Genomic DNA, 14,812 nt, shown 5'->3' on the forward strand with positions numbered 1-14,812 from the left:
AAAGAGCTATGACAACTAAATGTAAAGCATGATCCCACACTGGTACCTGGAATATGGGGAAAAAATAGCTATAGAAGACATTATTAAGACAATTGGCAAAACTGGAATATGGATTATGTATTAGATAACACCATTGTGCAGTGTTAACGTTCATGGTTTTATCACTACAGTGGTTCTGTACTGAGGAGCCCCAGTGGTGCAGTGGTTAAGCGCTCGGCTGCTAACCGAAAGGTCGGTGGTTCGAACCCACCAACTTCTCCACAGGAAAAAGATGTGGCAGTCTGCTTCCATAAAGATGACAGCCTTGGAAACCTCACTCTATCCTATCAGGTCACTATAAGTAGGAATCAACTTGACAGCAATGGACTTGGTGGTTCTGTAAGAAAATATTCCTGTTGTCAGGAAATACACCCTGAGGTACCTGGGGGTAAGTGGGCATGTCTGTAACTTGTTTTCAAATGGTTCAAAAAAAATAAGAATGTACCTGTAGAGTGCAGGATAAAGTAAGACAAAATATTAGCTTTTGGTGAATTTGAGTCACAAAGGTATACCTGTACTATTCTTGCAGCTTTTCCGTAACTTTGAAATCTTATCAAAACAATCTTTAAAAAAGGAAAACCAAAAAGAGAGCTAAGTATACGCAATGCCTACGAATAAATACAACAAAAATGCATAACAGTTCATAAGAATTAAAATTCTAATGGCTTAAAAAAGTGAACCAATGAAGAGCTATACCACTTTCAAGGATGTTATTATGGATTAAATTGCGTCCCCCAAAAACATACCTTGAAATCCTAACCTGTTTTTACCTGTGAATGTGACCTTGTTTGGCAATAGGGGTTTTCTTTTGTTTTGTTAACGGTGTCATACTGGAGGAGGGTGGGTCCTAAACCCGATCCCTTCTGAATGGTGTCTTACAGAAAGGGAAAACATACACAGACACAGACACACACACACACTCAGAACAGGGAGAGACAATACGGCTACCAACAAGGAGGGAGCCTCCCCTAGAGCCAATGCCCTGATTTGGACTTTTAACCTCCAAAACTGTGAGAAAAGAAATTTCTGCTGTTTAAAGCACCCATGTGTGGTATTTTCATTACTGCTAGCACTAGGTAAGGGCCCTAGTAGCACAGTGTTTAAGCATTCGGCTGCTAACCAAAAGGTTGGCAGTTTGAATCCACCAGCTGCTCCCTGGAAACCCTTTGGGGCAGTTCTACTCTGTCCTATAGTGTTGCCATGAGTAGGAATCAATGGCAACAGGTTTGGTTTTTTTGTTGTTGTTGTTTTGTAGCACTAGGTAACAAAGACACATGGTGTTATGGATGGAATTGTATCCCCCAAAAATATGTCAACTTGGCTAGGCCATGGTTCGTGGTATTACGTAATTACAATGCTATGATGTTAATGAGGCAAGGCTAGTGGCAGTTATATTAATGAGACAGGATACAATCTACAGGATTAGGTTGTATCTTGAGTCAATCTCTTTTGAGATATAAAAGGGATTAAACAAGCAAGCAGAGATCAGGGGACCTCCTACCACCAAGAAAGAAGAGCCAAGAGTGGAGTGTGTCCTTTGGACTTGGGGTCCCTGTGCTGAGAACCTCCTAGACCCAGGGGAAGATTGATGCTGAGACACGTGGCGATCTCCAAGGAATGCAGCCCACAGATGTTGAAAGGAGACAAGGACCTTCCCCCAGAGCTGACAGAGAAAGCCTCCCCCTGGAGCCTGCACCCTGAATTTGGACTTCTAGCCTCCTAGACTGTGAGAGAATAAACTTCTGTTTGTTAAAGCTATCCACTTGTGGTATTCCTGTTACAGCAGCACTAGATACCTAAGACAGATGGGAGGAATGAACTCGAAAAGGACACCAATTCTCCCTAAATTGAGTCTAAAAGTCAGTGCAGTTCCAATCAGCAGTCATACACCTTTCTGGACCTCCATTTCTGGCACATCTGAACTTCTAATGGTGTCTAAGACAGTCAGTTACAGCCAGCAGCTGCCCAGTCTGAAGATAAGCCACCATTCACACCTGCAGTTGCTGGAGGCTTCCTAGACCTCCCCATGCCTTGGGATGCCACAGCCCCACCTTCGCTATCCTGGGCCCCCCAGAATCAGGATAAACCTTGTGGCTGGCTGACTGTCAGGCAATGGCATGGCAGACCAGGGCAGTGGCAAGGCCTCACTGGCTATGAGAAACCAGAATTAAGAGGCTTTAGGTTTCTCAAGGAATAGAGGGGGCAGCCAAGAGGAAAACCACCCAGGAGTATGCCCCTCATGCCTCTTACCGTGCCTAATTTTTTCCCTCGTACTTATCAATATCTAACACGCCAAACCAAACTTGTTGCCATCAAGTTGATTCTGACTCACAGTGACCCTACAGGACAGAGCACAACTGCCCCATAGGGTTTCCTAGGCTGTAATCTTTATGGAAGCAGACTGCCACATCTTCTTCCCGAAGAGCAGCTGGTGGGTTTGAACTACTGACCTTTCAGTTAGCAGCCCAGCGCTTAACCACTGTGCTACCAGGGCTCCTATCAACATCTAACACACCATGTATTTCATTTACCACAGTCATTGTCTATTTACTCCCCCTGCCTACGCCACAACTAAAATGCAAGTCCTCTGAGGGCAGGAATATTTGTTTTGTTCAGTCGGTACCCAGAGTACCTAAAACAGTGACTTGGTAACGAGTCAATAAGAACTTGTTGAATGAATAACTACAGTATACACAAACGTATGTACATACAGATATACATATACGCATACTATATCTGAAAGGATACACATGGAAATGATCATCGCGTTTGTCTCGGGGCAAAGGGAAGGGAGACGGACTGACAGTGAGAATATTTTACTGAATTATACCACTGTTTGACGTTTTCCTATAGGTGCATATATGACCTCTCCCCACCCTCACCCCCAAAAATCTTAAATTAGAATGGAGTTAGAGCTCCATCTACTAGCTTGGGTAAGCAAGTTGTAGAGAATACGCATACATGGGCCCATTTTTGGAAGACATTAGGAATATGAAACATACACAAAAAAATAAATTCGTAAATATTGCTACGATGAAAGCTGTGAGACTGGGAACTGAATGAATTGTTTTCTTTTTTCCACTTCTCGCAAGTTATCTCCTTTGACAGGGTGCAGCTTACCACTTTTCTATCACTATTAGTGGAAAATATTTGAGTTCTCCTTCTCTGACAAGTTTCTGCTTCACACAGTTTCCGGCTTTCACCGGTTTTATTGTATATCGTTCTATTAGGCTGTGTGAGATTGGAGAAAGGATTAAAGAAATGTTAAGTGTTTTTTTGAGCATCCTACTGTCTGAACAGGGGCTCTGGTGGCAAAGTGGTTAAGAGCTTGGTGGCTAACCAAAAGGTCTGCAGTTCAAATCCACCAGCGGCTCTGCAGAAGAAAGATGTAGCAGTCTGCTTGTGTAAAGATTACAGCCTAGAAAACACCATGGAGCAGTTCTATTCTGTTCCATAGGATTGCTATGAGTCGGAATCGACTTAAAGGCCATGGGTTTGGTTTTTTTTTGTTTTACTGTCTGAACAGTCTAGGGATTCACGGAAAGCCCTGCCTCCAGCCCCCTTCCCTAGAGCTGATCTCCACCCTCTGCCCCTCCTCATCCAGCCTTATCCCTGCCCACAGCCCCGCCCCTGCAACTGGTATCTGCCCGCAGTCCCACCCCTAAGTGTAGTCTCCACCCCCCAAGCCTGGTACCTGCCCACAGCCACGCCCCCAAGTCAGGTCCCCGCCCACAAGCCCATCCCACCCAGTCTTACTACTTCCCACAGACCAGCTCTCCAGCTCCAGTACCCGCCCGTAGCCCCGCCCCTGTAAATGACCGCCCACAGCACCACCCCACTCAGCCTTATTACTTCCCACACCTGCATTTCCAGCCTAGCGCACGCCCATAGCCCCGCCAGTATAACTGGTCTCCGCCCACAGTCCCACCGCTCACTCTAGTCCCCCGCTTCCAGGCCTGGTACCTGCCCACTGCCACGCCCCCAAGTCTGGTTCCCGCCCACAAGCCCACCCCACTCAGCCTTATTACTCCCCACAGACCCGCTCTCCAGGCCTAGTGCACGTCCATAGCTCCGCCCCCGTAACTTGTATCCGCCCACAGCTCCGCCCCCAACTCTAGTCCCTGCCCTCCAGGCCTGGTGCTCTCCCACAGCCACGCCCCCTGAGCCTGGCCCCCGCCCACAGCTCTGCTCCTCAGTCTGGTCCCCAACCCCGGGACTATTTCCGCCCCCGCAAGATGCATACAAGCCCAGAGCCCAAACTTGTACTCACCAAGAAAACTAAAACACCTGGGCCCCACGCTGTGGGACGCAACTGCAGCTTGCCGCCTCAACGCTAACCCCCCAAACCTCTGCTGCGGAAGCCCGAGACCAAAAGCGGAAGTGCGGGGTGGGGCGGAGCGGGCCCTGGGCGGGGCTGCAGGTCGCGCGCCCGGAGCTGCGAGTCCTATTGTCTCCGGCGGCCGGATTCGTCCGTCGGATTGTTAGGCCGGGCCGCACTGTCAGGACTTGGTGAGTGGCGGGCGGGCCGGGAACTCGCGTCCGGGTCTGGGGGGGGCGTGAGCCGCGGGCTCCGGCGTCCCTCGGTCCCTCACCGGGCCTGAGGCTGCTGTTTCCTCCCAGCTCCGTCGCCTCCACAGAGATCCCCTCTCCCATCATCCTTATCCCGGTGCTTCTCACTCTGGCTATTTTACCCTCCTGGGGACTTTTCACAATGTTTGGAGACATTTATGGTTGTCACAAATGGGGGGCAGGGTGTTGCTACTAGAATCAGGAGCCCTGGTGGCGCAATGGTTAAGTGCGGCTCCGCGGAGAAAAGACTTGGTGATCTGCTTTCTACTTCAGTAAAGATTACAGCCTAGGAAACCCGACAGGGCAGTTCTGCTCTATCATATAGGGTCACTAGGTGTCGGAATAGACTGGAAGGCACACAGCAACCGCTACTGTCATCTAGTGGGTGAAGACCCGGGATGCTGCTCAACATCCTGCAAAGCACAGGACAGCTCCCACCACCCCCAATGGAACGTGATTCTCCCCAAAATGTCTGTAATACCGAGGTTGGGAAGCCCTGCTCTGGGGCCACAGGAAAGAGCTCTAGGGCCTTAAAATGTCTGAGTAAACTCTGGAGATTATTGAAAATCAGCAGAGTCACTTAGAGGGCCACTGAATGACAAGGTGTATTTAAAGTGGCTGGAGTCACACTAAAATCTCTATCCAGCAAAATGAGTTGAGCAAGTCAAATGCACGCGGCTTGGAGCTGCTTTCTCTCATTTTGGGGAGCAGATGGCTGGACAGGAATCAGGTGAATACAGTCACACCCAACGGGCTGGGCCATTGTTACACGTTAAATCATTAAATACAAACCAAAGGGGCTGGGGCCTCTTCTTCAGTGTTCAAAACCAGCAGCTTAGCATCTTCAAAACTGTCTCTATCTCACCCACCCCTCAGTTTCCATTGTCACATCTCTTCTCTCACCCTTGGTTGTAATCTTTATGCAAATCGCCAGGCCTTTTCTTCTGCGGCACTGCTGGGTGGGTTCGAACTGCCAACCTTCAGGTTAGTGGTCAAGTGCAAACCACTTGTGCCACTCAGGGACCAAAACAAATAAACGGGAATTTTAAAAATTAAGAGGTTAAAAGAAAAAATGAGAAAGGAAATGTATTTATAATAGTCTACATGGAACATCTCTGGCTAAGATTTATATGTTCATAAAATGTTAATCTCCCCTTCTCAAGATCCTTAATCACATCTGCGAAGTCCTTTTTGCCATGTAAGGTACCATATCCATGGGTTCCAGGAATAAGGACATGGACCTCTCTGGGTACGGGGGCATTCTGTCTACCACAGAGACTCAGGAGTCAAAGACACCTGGGAACTGTGGTGATTGGAAGGTGAAGGTTGAAGGCCTACAGATGGGAGTGGAGGAAGCTGCAGAAGACCCCTGCGTAGCTCCAAGTAAGAGCTAATGGCTGGCCTGCTGGGAATGACTGAGGAAAAGATTCCGCACAAAATGAAAATATTCTCAGGGTGGAGTCAGTTCCCAGGGCTGGGGAGGATGGTAGGTCCTGGGGGGAACTGGCAGACAGGCACTGATACCTTCTTCCCTGCTCTGCATTGACTCCTCTGAGTCCCTCCTTCCCCTTAAATTGGAGGGTTGTTGTCGGGAAGCCAGCATCAATTCCTCGGGTGAATTAATTTCCTAGGGCTGTTGTAACAAATTACCACAATCTGGATGGTTTAACACAACGGAAATGTATTGTCTCACAGTTCCGGAGACTATAAATCCAAATTCATGGTGCACTAGGGCCATGCTCCCTCCAGAGTCTTTACGGGAAGATCCTTCCTTGTGTCTTCTAGCTTCTGGTAGCCCAGGTGTTCCTCGGCTTGTGACAGCATCACTCCAGTCTCTGCCTCTGTCATCACATGGCATTCTTACCTATGACATTAGTCATAAAGAGATAAGGGCCCATCCTAAATGGCTTCATCTTAATTAAATCCATCTGCAAAGATCCTATTTCCAAATAAGATCACATTCACAGGTTCTGGGGGTTAGGGACTTGAACATATCTTTTTTGGAGGACACAATTTAACCCAAAACACTGGGCAAGAGGTCTGGAAGAGAGACAGGGCCTGGCTGTGTTACATATTGGTACCTGTCATGGTTTGAATTATGTCCCCCAAAAAATGTGTACACCAGTTTGGCTAGGCCATGATTCCTGGTACTGTGTGATTTTCCTGTATGTTGTAAACCTGCCTCTATGATGTTAATGAGGGAGGATGGGTGGCAGTTGTGATAGTAAGGCAGGACCTGATCTACAAGACTGGATTGTGTCCTGAGGCAATCTCTTGAGATATAAAAGACAGAAGTGAGCAGTGAGATGGGGGGCTGGGGGAACACGACACCTCATACCATCAAGAAAGCAGTGCTGGGAGCAGAGCATGTCCTTTGGACTGGGGTCCCTGCGCCAAGAAGCTCCTAGTCCGGGGGAACACTGAAGAGAAGAAGGCCGAGAGAGGGAAAGCCTTCCCCTGGAGCTGATGCCCTGAATTTGGACTTTTAGCCTACTTTGACTATGAGGAAATAAACTTCTCTTCATTAAAACCATCGACTTGTGGTATTTCTGTTGTAGCAGCACTAGATGACTAAGACAGTACCCATAAAACAAAACCCGTTGCTGTCAAGTCAATTCCGACTCAATGCGATCCTATAGCACACAGTAGATCTGCCCCATAGGGTTTCCAAGGAGTGGCTGGTGGATTCGAACTGCTGACCTTTTGGTTAGCAACCTGAGGTGTTAACTACTGTGCCACCAGGGCTCCACATATCAGTACAAACCTCCTGACAAGATTGTTTTAGCTGCTCTGCCTTTCCTAGGTAGCCACCTGCCGTGCCCCCCACACCAAAACAAAACTGGTTGCTGTTCAGTTGTTTCTGACCCATGTTGACCTCATGTGTTACAGAGTAGAACTGCTCCATAGGGCTTTCTTGGTTGTGATCTTTATGGAAGCACATCTCCAGGCCCTTCTTCTGCAGCACCTGCCCCCCAACACTCTTTTATTTTTCACCTAGTCCAAACTCTTTGTGTCCCCAGTTCGCCTCTCTCCTTGCCCCTGCCCCCAACACGTGCCCATTTTATCTTTGAGTGCAGGGAGGAACACATAGACACCCCAAGAAGCTGGTCCCAATGAACTAGTAAGTGCAGCAGGGGAACCAGCTCATCCAGAGACTGCGGAGAAGATGAAGTTGGCTTCAGGCTGGCGAATGTCTGTTTAGAGACAGTTTTTCCCCACTCAAAGAGGAAGTAGAAACAACGGGATAAAGAAAAAAAGAGAGAGATTTCAAGTATAGCTTCAGCCCTTACCTACAGAGAAGAACCCTTATCCTATAGGATAATGACTTTCGAAGTTATTATCTTCGGGGTCCTGGGAAGTAGGAGATCCTGTAGTATGTTGTCATTGTGGTTATCTTGTGGCTATTGCTGGTTGTGTGATTTGGGGACCCATCGAATTGGTCAGTTCAGAATATGTGTGATTTGTGGGAACTGAGAACATTTCTGTGCCATCAGACTTGGAGGAAGACCCATGTTGTGGGTAAAATTGTGTCCCCAAAAAAGATATGTTCAAGTCCTAACCCCTGGTACCTGTGAATGTGCCCTTATTTGGAAATAGGATCATTGCAGATGTAATTAATTAACATGAGGACATACTGGAGTAGTGTGGGCCATTAATCTGACTGGTGTCCTTATATGACAAGGGAAATCTGGACACAGAGAGGACACCATGTGAAGACACAAAGACAGACACATACAGGGGAAGAACGTCATGTGAATATGGAAGCAGAGATTGGAGGGATGCATCTACAAGCAAAGAAATGCCAAGGATTGCTGGCAACCACCAAAAGCTAGGAGAGACGTATGGAACAGATTCTCCCTCAGAGCTTCCAATAGGGACCCACCCTACCAACAACTTGATTTCAGACTTCTGGCCTCCAGAACTATGAGAAAATAAATTTCTGTAGTTTTAAGCCACGCAGTTTGTGGTAATCTGTTAGGGCAGCTACTAATACAAAACTAATACAACCCGTTAGGTTCTGTCCTCCTGGATCACATTTGATTAGAACATTAACCTGATTCCAGGTGTAAAGTTTCTTCCTCATGAACATTTTCCAAACTGCAAGTGGGAAGGAGAGGCATGTGGAGTTCTCAGAGGCAAAACCTGTAGGCTGAACGGGTTGCCTTTCCTTATTATCAGGGCATTGCTCTGCTTTGAGGGGTCCAAACCTCAGTGAAGAACCCAAGTTCTATTCAGCTTATGGTAGTTGTGTGAATATGTTTGATGTATTGTGTATATTTTATTCTAACTCCAGGGAAAGGAGGCCTGACAAAAGGCCCAGTTTCTGCTAGCCTTTTCTGAGCTGTTCAAATGGATCATTTATTTTTTTTCCTTTCTGTTTTGTCTATTGCCACTGTAACAGAAATACCACAGGTGGGTGGTTTAACAAACAGACATTTATTTTCTCACAGTTAGGAGGCTAGAAGTTTGAATTCAAGGCACTGGTTCTAGGGGAGTGTTTTCTCTCTCTGTCGGCTCTGGAGGAAGGCCCTTCTCTCTTTTCAGCATCTGTAGGCCTGGCATTCCTTGGTGACCTTCATGTGGCACGGCATCTATCTTTCCCTACTGTGCCTTCCTTGCTTCCTTGCTTAATCTGCTCCTTTTGTATCTCAAAAGAGATTGACTCAAGACACACCCTACACTAATACTGTCTCAGTAACATAACAAAGAAAATCCTATTCCCAAATGGGATCATAACCACAGGTGTAATAGTATTTACAACACATATTTTTGGAGAACAATTCAATGCATAACACCTTTCTTTTCCTTTGAATAAAGGGGCATCATCTTGTCATTTTCAGTTGGTCTGAGTAAGTACGATTTTTCTCTTTGTGAAAGCCAGAGTGAAGTATGAGATTGGGGAATCCAAGACAATCATGGAACCCCAAATAGGTATCCCAGCTACTGATTACAGAAACCTTGTGTTGTGTGTTTCTCAAGAAATGAAATGGGTATACTGAAGAGGAGCAGGTGTTCAGTTTGCATTGGAAGAATTTGACCTAGAACAGGGGTCAGCAAACTTTTTTCTGTAAAGGGTCAGATAGTAAATATTTTTGGCTTTGCAACCATACGATCTCTATTGCAACAACTCAGTTCTGCCATTATAATGGGCATAGCTGTGTGCCAATACAACTTTATTTATGGATACTGAAATTTGGATTACATACAATTTTCACGTGTCAGAAAATATTATCCTTTTGATTTTTTTCAACCAATTAAAAATGCGGAAACCATTCTTACTTTGTGTGACCAAAAATAAAAAAAGTGGCAGGCCAGATTTGGCCTCTGGGCTGTAGTTTGCCTGATCAAGAGCAACTTTTGTGTCTCATCAAATTTTGAAACACAGTAATAAAATCTATGCAGTGCAATGTAGTTCCACTTTAATGTACATAAAAACATTACCAAATGTCTATTTAAATCCTGGGAAGGACTCTAAACATTGCCAGGAAAATTAGGAAATCAAGGCAAAACTACTAATGCCTTAAATATGTTGTTGTTAGTTGCTTCTGACTCATGGAAACCCCATGTATACAGAGTATCACTGCTCCATAGTGTTACCATGGCTGTGACCTTTTGGAAGCACATCACCAGCCTTGTCTTCCAAGGCACCTCTTGGTGGGTTCGAACTCCAACCTCTCAGCTAGCAGTTGAGTGGTTAACTGTTGCACCACCCAGCGACTCAGCTTAAATATACCTGCCCTTAAAAAAAATTGGGAGAAAATAAAAGCAGAGATTCCTGTAACTACCTGTCACCATGTTTCCAAGTAGAGCTATAATTTGATGTGTCCAAAGAAATTGGTGTCAGAGAAGTTAATCTCGGAATGATTTTTACCTGGAAAAGTTAACTTTTGAGTTAAAAATTACTCAGTTTTCTTACATACTATTTATTCAAATGTTAAAATTTTCTTATTAGAAATTTTTGTTTGGCTCAAAAATTAAAATGATATAAAAAGGATTACCTTACAAAGTTTTACTCCCAACTAGGTCTCCTTCTATCCTGTTCTCTCCTCTAAATAAGGTTCACCTATAGGTGATCACTTTTTTTGGTTTATCATGCCTTCTTATCTTTCCAGGTTTTAAGTGAATGGAAGCAAATATATTTTCATTCCCCCTTTTCTTTACACAAAACATATGCATTTTTTGTGCCTTTTTTTTTTCACTTAACACTATACTGGAGATTTTTTCATTATTAGTACGTAGAGTACTCTGCTCCTTTTAGTGGTGAATGGTACTTAGAAACCAAGATCTAGGCATTTGGTGTGCAAGTGCTTCTGCAGTATCATTACTCCTAGACTCTCACTGCTGGATAGAGCTAGGAAATACATATTTTTTCAATTACGAGTTTATAGTGATATTTCTAATTCAAATTTAACTTACAGTGTTTTTTTTCCTAACTTCTTTAATTTCATATTTGTCTCTTTTATATTGAAAACATTGGCTCCGAATAACATCAATTTATTTACTTGATGTTGTTCTTCAGTGTATATATATAAAAAAAACTATACTGAGAAATATTACTGTCCTTACTCAGCAATCCTATTTCTGGGAATATACTTTGAATGTAAACCTCTCAAATACAAAACAGCATATACACACAAGATTATTCATTGTAGCATTATATCTAACAGTGAAAGATGAGAAGCAACTCAAATGCTCATCAAAAATAAAATGGTTGAATTAGCAATATATTTTGTTTTAAAGTCATGTGAAATAATTCTTTTTCTCATGTAGTCATATTTCCAATTTTATGTACAATTGGGTTCATTTAGTTACTTGTTTTCATTTTGAGGCTTGCAGTTGTACTCTTGAAATATGGTTCCAAAGTACATAAGGTGTGTTCAGAGCTACACTTCTGTATTATATTTTCAATTCCATTTCTGCCTCCTTTTCCCAATAATCTCCCACCGATATTGGTTACCATTTACATTGGTAACCAATGAATCCCATTTATATTCATTTGTTTTATCCTCTCAGCACTTTCTTTGCATATATAAGTAAATGGTGTGTGTGTGTGTATTTATATATATTTATATTCTGCCGTCTTTATTTTCTTTTTATTTTTGTGGTGAAATTTTTATATTTAGAATGAGCCAGCTGAACTCAGTTTAGACTACCCCAATTTTGTTGGCAACATCCAAAGCAGCATAGTCAAACATATGCCACCTTCTCTCCATCACGCTTGATTAGGGTGTTGATCTTGGCTACAGTCATTGTAATAGAACTTCACAACCTGTTTTATCTGGTGGTAGTTGGCCTTGACATCCACAGTGAACACAAGTGTGTGGCTGTCTTCAATCTTGATGGTCAGTGGTCAGGGGAAACTTGTTGATGGCATAGTAGTCAAGCTTGTTCTCCTAGGGCCATTCTTCTGAGGATATTTGGGCTGCTGAAAGCTGGGTAACATGCAGATCTTCTGTGTGTGTGTGTGCGTGTGTGTGTGTGTGTGTGTGTGTGTGGCTGTGGACACCTTTCAGCACTGCTTTCTTGGCCTTCAAAGCCTTTGCTTTGGTTTCAGTTTCGGGAGGGGTAGGAGTTTCCTTCTTTTGTTTTCAGTGCCATCTTCATGCAAAGACTCTTCCTTTTTTATAAAAAAAAAAGATTCCATATATATATTTTTTTTACCAAAAATTTTTGAGAATAAGAATCTCTGTCAATACCTAGAGAACCTTTCAATTTTTTTTATGACTCCACTTCTTTTCCAGTTGCCATCAAGTTGATTCCAACTCATTGTGACCCATGTGGATCACAGTAGAACTATGCTCCACAGGGTTTTCAATGGCTGATTTTTTGGGAGTAAACTCTCAGGGTTTTCTTTTGAGGCACCTATGGGTAGACTGAAATCTCCAACCTTTCAGTTAGTAGCTGAGTATGTTAACTGCACCACTCAGGGACTCCTATGACTCTGTGGTTACCTGTAGTTTATTCAGCTATTTCCCTATTGATGGCCATTTTTATTATTTCTAATCCTTTGTTATTATAAATAATGCCACAATGAATAATCTTTACACATGTCTTTTGCTATTTCTGTATCTTTGAAAGAGATTACTAGAAGTGAATTAATGGGGAAAAGGTAAATGTTTTTGCAGTTTTGCTTGACATTGCCAAAATTCCTTTCATAGCATTGTACACCTCAGTGTATGCGAATGCAGCCTTGCCAATTGAGAGTGTGGTCCACTGTGGATGTTTCTGTTGATCTCATAGGTAAGAAATTTTATCAGTGTAATTGCAATCTGCATTTCTGTTATTGTGAATAAGGTTATTGGTGTTTCTACCAAAGGTGTTGTCCTTCAAATGGTGGTGGTGGAAACGAGATTATACTGCATTGAGGAGTGAGTGAGACATGAGGAAATAAAGCATAGAATGAAATACACTTTCAAAAACTTTGGCTGTGACAAAGGAAAAAGACTGGGCAGTAACTGGAAAGAAAACTGCTCTTAAGGTAGATTTATTTCACTACTAAAATTCCTGGATCAGGTTTAAATGGTTTGTGGAAGAGTTCAGTACAGTGGCATAGATTGAAGGGAAAGGAAAGACAAGAGAAAATTAATCATATACAGCTCCCATAAAAGACAAAAGGGATAGAACACAGAAGAATAAAACTGCAGAGTGTGGCCTTATAGAGAAGGGGAGACAACTCCTTGTTTGTAACAGGAAAGAGAGAAGAAGCCAGGGTCCGGATTGTAGTTTTAGTGATAAGACAGGAAAGTAGATTCCTTCTTATGATTATTACTTTGAGAAGTAGGATGCAGAGCCATCTGCTGAAAGTGAGGGTGTGTTCGTTATCTATAACAACCCCAAAACCTAGTGACTTAAAATAACAGTAATCACTTATCAGCACTCATGGTTTCTGTGGTTCAGGAACTCAGGAGTGGCTTAACTGTAAAGTTCTGACATGGGACTTTCATGAGGTTGCAGCCGGACTGGGGCTGCAGTCATCTGAAGGCTTGACAGGTGCTGGAGGATTCACTTCCAAGTTGGTTCATTCTCACGGATGCTAAGTTGTTGCTGGCTGTTGGTGGGAGGCTTCAGTTCCTCTCGACATAGGCTTCTCCACAGTGCTGCTTGATTGTCTCCACAACGTGACATCTGGCTTTCTCTAGAGCGAGCAGTCCAAAAGACCAAGGCTGCAATGCTTTCTGGGATCTCACCTTAGAAATCACTCACCGTCACCTCTGCAGTATTCTTTTAATCACACAGATCAGCCCTAATTCTGTATGGGAGGGAACTACACAAGGGAGTGAAAACGAAAAGGCAAGGATCATCGGGGGCAACTTTGGAAGCTGGTTACAATGGAGGGAAAAGGTAAGGATGTGTGAGATTTAAAGAGATTATCAGAAGGTTTGAAATGGTCTTTGGTTGAGGAGGAGGCTACACTGACTTGTAGGATTGTTCCCTGCAGTGTTGAGGGCTCTTTCATGTTGGCAACTGTGATGTTCTAGAGGTGGCAGTATTACTGCTCTTACGCAGGCTGGTCTGCCTAAGTGTTGCCATGGGGCAGGCATACAATATGGAATCGTCCGTTGTTGGAGTTCTGCTGGGCCTGTGTGAAGGTAGGAAGTAGGTATTAGGGAATTTGTTGAAATGAAGGATAGTGAAATCTGAGCTGGATAAGTATGAAATGAGAGGAGGAGGTGACTGATGGACCACAAAGAAGTGGGGGAGTGGGTGGACTGAAGCCTTTGTGTGATAGGAAAACACCATGTAGTAAGAGAAAATGAATGAACCACATGGCAGTATAGGAGGTTGAGTTCACAGAGAGAGAAATTTTTGAACCGTTATCCTAAATGATAGAACAGTTTCAATTGATGACAAAATCTAGGGTGGTACCCATGTGTCAGGGATTGAATTGTGTACCCCAAAAATATGTGTATTAATTTGGCTAGGCCATGATTCCCAATATTGTGTGATTGTCCACCATTTTGTCATCTGATGTGATTTTCCTATGTGTTGTAAATCCTACCTCTATGAGGTTAATGAGGTGGGATAGGCAGCAGTTATGTTAACAAGGCAGGACTCAATCTACAAGATTGGATTGTGTCTTGAGCCAATCTCTTTTGAGATATAAAAGAGAGAAGCAAGTAGACAGACAGGGGGAAAGCACGGCCAGGAGCAGAGCGTGTCCTTTGAACCCAGGTTTCCTACATGGAGAAGCTCCTAGTCCAGG

The 14,812-nt window shown here is 43.9% G+C and overlaps 1 protein-coding gene across 1 annotated transcript in view; it reads left to right on the plus strand.

Moving 5' to 3' along the window:
• Positions 1–4,640: 4,640 nt before the first annotated feature.
• ZNF557 (zinc finger protein 557) overlaps positions 4,641–14,812 on the plus strand; it is a 28,684-nt gene continuing 18,512 nt past the window's right edge. The window contains exons 1-3 of the mRNA XM_023733230.1: positions 4,641–5,991; positions 12,768–13,087; positions 13,846–13,950. The gene's annotated coding sequence lies outside the window, so the exon portion shown is untranslated. The remainder of the gene's footprint in view (positions 5,992–12,767; positions 13,088–13,845; positions 13,951–14,812) is intronic.

Source organism: Trichechus manatus, unplaced genomic scaffold, assembly GCF_000243295.1.
Source record: "Trichechus manatus latirostris isolate Lorelei unplaced genomic scaffold, TriManLat1.0 scaffold00057, whole genome shotgun sequence".
NCBI lineage: Eukaryota > Metazoa > Chordata > Mammalia > Sirenia > Trichechidae > Trichechus > Trichechus manatus.